This window comes from Brassica oleracea, chromosome C4 (assembly GCF_000695525.1).
Source record: "Brassica oleracea var. oleracea cultivar TO1000 chromosome C4, BOL, whole genome shotgun sequence".
Lineage (NCBI taxonomy): Eukaryota > Viridiplantae > Streptophyta > Magnoliopsida > Brassicales > Brassicaceae > Brassica > Brassica oleracea.
In genome coordinates, this window is record NC_027751.1 from 23,778,127 (window position 1) to 23,783,438 (window position 5,312).

General features: G+C 35.5%; 1 long non-coding RNA gene across 1 annotated transcript; it reads left to right on the forward strand.

Moving 5' to 3' along the window:
• The first annotated feature begins 1,815 nt into the window (after nucleotides 1-1,815).
• Nucleotides 1,816-2,799, forward strand: LOC106337776. The gene is made up of 5 exons (XR_001269153.1): nucleotides 1,816-2,009; nucleotides 2,090-2,174; nucleotides 2,279-2,393; nucleotides 2,526-2,607; nucleotides 2,674-2,799. It is a non-coding gene; the product is annotated as an uncharacterized LOC106337776 (long non-coding RNA).
• The last annotated feature ends 2,513 nt before the right edge of the window (nucleotides 2,800-5,312 follow it).

Sequence of the window (5,312 nt, forward strand, 5' to 3'; positions counted from 1 at the left end):
GCCGACCAATAAATAATAAACAGGATATAAGGCGGCTCGGCCGACCAATAAATAAATTAAATTACTAGTAAATAATATAGGCGGTATTTCGGCCATTATAACATGATATAAATAATAGTAGAGGCGGTATACCGACCATTATAACAGGGTATAAATGATACAAATAAATTTTACCGAATCGCAGAGTGATCGTGCTGATAACGTGTTATAAAAAGAACTGGAATTTATTTGTATCGCAGGAATTTAAATAAGGGCAAAATTTTATACCCGTAGAAAGAAATAACACTGATACAGAGAGAGAATAGAATAGAAGTGTTTTTAGGTGTGTATTATAAACGAACCCAAACGTTCGTATATATAGAAGAAAATTTAGTGTGCAAATAGTGCAGCGGGACCCACATCTTTAATTATTTCAAACATTACGGTGGCCGCTTTTGTTTACTTTCGTAACAGTTTTAAGGAATATAAAAAGAGTTTTTCATTTTCTATTTTGAACAAAAATGAACATATCTATTAAAATAAATCCGATGAATGAATTGAGGTCTAGAAATATATTAATTTTTTCAAGGTTAATTTTATGCAAGAAATATAAATTTGGTGAATAGATATTGTTCTAACATGTTATATAAATCATTACATTTTCTTTAATTTTTTTATTTAATAATTTATGTTCACTAAAAATCCATTAGTGGTTCTTTTAACTCAAACCAACAAATTTAATAAAATTTTCAATATAATCTTAAATTAAAATATATTTATTATTTTAATTTTTTAATAAATTAAAATAATTAAAATATTAAATAGTTTTATTGTAGACTCACCCGCCCGTAGGGCAGGCTAACCCCAAGTCTTTATATATAAAAGAAACTTTCAATTACTCCTGGTGCTGCCAACAAAGACGACATGTCACAAATTCGGTTTTTGTGAGCGTGACACGTGTCCGGCTTTCCCAAAACGCAGAGCTTCATTTATTCTGAATGGATTATTTGAGCTTCTATAGTTTATAGTTGGGTTTAGTCTTTTTGTTTGGGCTTATAACTAAACAACCCACCTGATTGTCTTTTACCTTTTTTTCACGAACGGCAAAACCAGGTTTCATCGTGTTATTCATCTGTAACTAGCTAGAGCTACAATGGTGTCCATTTGGGGATCCTTCAGAAACTTTCTTATTCACGACAGACGGTGGTGAAAATTGGGGTTAGCCGTTATCTTCACAATGAACGAGCTTGAGCAACAATGGCGATCTAATCGAGTCAGACGCATCGTCGTTTCGTATTTGGTCCTTAACCCCCAGACGTTATGACTCTCTTCTTTCATCAGCTTTAAGAGATGTCTTAACTCCACCGACGCAATCAATCACGACGTCTCATTCAACTCCAAGGCCGTTTTCTTTACTTATAAAAAAGGTAAGCCTTCTACCCTTGAACATCATCCTTACATTTTTTGATTCTCCAGAAAACAAAGAAAATCTCCAATTATAGCTAAATCACATGTTCTTCTTGGTGATTTGATGGCTGGTCATTGCTCTTCCATCGCCCAGGTGTGGTTGCTCCGATCCAGGTGTGGATGCTCCAATTCTGGGAGGCCGGAAAAGCACAACGCGGTGATGAGTTAATGGGAGTTGATATGCTCCTCTTCGATGTGAAGGTTTGAACGTTTTTTAATCTCATGCTCATAGTTTTATTTTTATTTTTCCGGCAACCACCTTCACAAGAATTAAAATTTTATATAGATTTAATCTTCATTGAACCTATTGTTGTTTTTTCATAATGTTTTTTTTTGATAAAGATCTCTTTTCACATTCGCACAGGCTAGCCAATTTCAGGGATCGTCTCCAGGCTGCGGATTTGATATCACTCGGTGCAACCAGAACTTCAGGCTTTCAGACTCACTTATGACAATACTGTTCAGTGATTCAACCAATCTAGATGTGCTAACCGAACCATATTCACCCATTCCTGTAAAACGTTTCAGGTTCCGTGATTAGCCAACACCAACACCTCTTCCATGTACAACTTTTCTTAAAGACTGTTTATGACAGACTTACTATTGAAACAGATAATAAATTAAGATGTTCTTAATCTTTTAGGAACGTTATTGGTGAGCTCACTGCTGTGAAAAGTACAGTGAGTGACATTTAGTCTAGCGAGTTATGGGACTATTAAGATCGACAGGTAACTCTCTTCTGCATATGAATCTATTCAATTCTTTCATACATTATCTTACTTTTCTTTTGAATATACATTGACCGTTTTATGTTCTATCTTCCTTTTCATAGTAATATCTCTGTCACTTTGAGTCTGATTGACTCACAAGATGTCTCTTTTCACAAGAAACTTGAAGGATTCCTGGGAGATCCAAGGGTTGTTGCAATTAGCATAAACCCAAAGATGGTAGGAAGTATATTTCTGTCTGGAATTAAATACACATAATGCATAGGATCAGTTATACTAATTTTAAACTTTAGTGCTTACATGTGAGGAGGCCTAATATTCATGAAACACAGATTGAATATTTTTCTGCAGGACGTTTGTTCTTGAATGCCACCTCGGGAACACATTTATTTTCCGACAAGGCAACTGATGCAGGGGAAATTCAATTTTAGGAGTAAGTGTTTGATGATTCATAAATTATTACATCCATAACAAACTCTCACGGAATGCTCTGTAACAGCACATGCTGGTTTCCAAAGCCATTGGGATCACCCCTGTTTCATCATTGCTGAGAGGCTATGCAAAGGTTGAGCCTCTTACTATAGCTGAGCTCAATGAGTTTGTCATCATTTCCGAGCCTCAGGTTGTACGGTCAGTTTTTACTGTTTAAAGTTTATTTTCTGTATGTGGTTCTGAAAGGTTCAAAATATAGGACACTGAATTTGTCTGCACTAGAATGGTGACTGATATCAAACTGGAGAAAGGCTGGTGTTACGTCTCTTGCTCAAGGTGCACAAAGAAGCTCCAACGGACGGTGTCATCCTTGCGTGACCTGCAGTTAGGGATGTTAAGTCATGGCTTAGAGCCCAACCCTCTCTAGTGTAATATAAGCTCAGCCCTATTTTAATCCAGTCCTATTTTAACCCTTCTTTGATTATAGGGTTAGGGTTGGTAGTAGGGTTAGCCCAATTAATTTTTATGCAATGTAATAATGTTTTGTATATCAAATTTAATCAAAGTTTACATGTTTTTAAAAACTCAAAATATGATTATATAAATGAAAAAAAGTCCTAAATTAGAAAAACCAAAGTTTACATGTTTTTATTCATGAAGTGTAAAAATCAAAGTTCCAACTTAACTTTATAACGTGTAAAAATCAAAAACAAGAGAGATGGCAGTCACTAGAAGTTCTAGTCTAGAACAAACATGAGACAACTAAAGATCGGATGAAACAAATGTCATGAGCTAAAGCAGTCACAAACTGATAAACAAGCATGTGAACTACAAGAGTATGCAGTCTGCAAAAGATCCTCAGTTCTTTAACTTACACGTATGATACAAAGAAAGAAAGGTACTAAACACAATCATTACATGGCTAATAAGAACAAACCCACAAATCATTACTTGGCACAAGTTTCAACGTTTACTCTCTGACTAAATCCGACTATGAAGGCAATCAGATACCTAAAGAAGAATAAAACCAGTGATTAGACACAATTCATAAAAGCTTTTTTTGTCCAAAACAAAGCTAAACAACTAAAACTCAAGTTACAGAAGTTACCAAATGCTTGATATAACAGAGAAGCAAACCACAAAGATAATGAGCTATAAGAGAACACATTCAAGTTGCTAAAACAGAGTATTTACAGTCAATCAGGGAAAAAGCTTTGCAATCACAAGTTCAATCAAAGTTACAGACTGTTTCAAACAAGTGATTAGTTGACTAACAGAAAGTTCACAAAGAGCTAAAACGTTCTTTCCAAAAAAGAGACAATCTCAATTCTACAACAATCCATCAGTTCAAAAAGCTTTATCATCTCGCCATTAGCTTAAAAGAATCGCAGTATCACAAGACAGCAAGATACAGTTTACTAGTAGTCTAGTATCATAAAGATCATAACATCAGTCTCAGATTTTCAACAAACCCAAAAACTCTAGAGATCGATTTCAACAAACCCAGAACAAAACTAGAAGAACGTACCTCACAGAATGCTTATTGGAGAAGACGGATACAACCCCGACGAAGCTCTTCGAAATCGATCTCTAGGGTTGGTGTGTTCGTTGAAATCAATCCAGGAGCAGCAGAACTTGATGAGGACGTCGTGTTATCGGATTTGAATTTGAGCAGCTTCGTTCAGATTCTAGGGTTCACGTTGCCATCCTCTTTGTTTCTCTCTTTTCTCGTTTCTGGAAAAAAGAGACGGCGTTGAAGAAAAATCAAAACCACCTCATGTTAATAGTGTTTGTTTTCATAAAAAAAAAACATAACGGGCTTAGGGCTAACCCGCGTTTCATTTTAGCCGGCCCTATTTTAACCCACACAAAACAAAACGGGTTTTGGGTTAAGAAAATAGTTGCGGGCCGGGCTAACCCTATTGGCAAAAGCCCATATTAACATCCCTACCTGCAGTAACACCACGCATCAAACCATTGCAGGAACATCTCTCTGTGGTCGCCATCAAGAAACCTTAGGCATCAAAGTCTTCAAAGGTGGTCAAGAAGCCACGTAAGGAATAAGTGAAGATGAGGGTTGTGATGCGGATGGAGTACTTGCTGTTTCAATAATGATTGTGTGTTAACGTGAGTTTTCTTTTAAACTGTCCTCTTATGGAGTTTGGTGTGTTTAAAAAAAAAATCTATATAACTATAATAAAAATGTTTTTTTTTGACTTTATCATCATTTTCAAGACTTATTATATTTAACCGTTTATGTTTACCTGCTTAGCACATATTATCTTACTCCTTTTTTGAAACAGTTTTTTTTAAAACACTCACATATTGTCTTTACTCAAATTAGAAGTTTTCCAGCTGAATTATAATAACAGTTAGACTTGATGCAAATGTCATGACTACATACATGTAGATTACGGTTATGATAAGATATAAGCGTTTGCAAATTTAACCTTTCTCAATCAACAGATGTACATACGTGTACGACTACAACTATATAGTTTGTTATTCTTTCATAGTGGTCTCAACCAAATACTATTCGTTCTCTAAGTATACACGAGCTACTTGAAGTCGTAAAATGTATTTCATTAATTTGGCGGGAAAATGCAATTTCTCGGTTTTGGCGGGAAAACGCAATTTCTCGGTTTTGGCGGCAAAACACAATTTCTCGGTTTTGGCGGCAAAACATAATTTCTCGGTTTTGGCGGC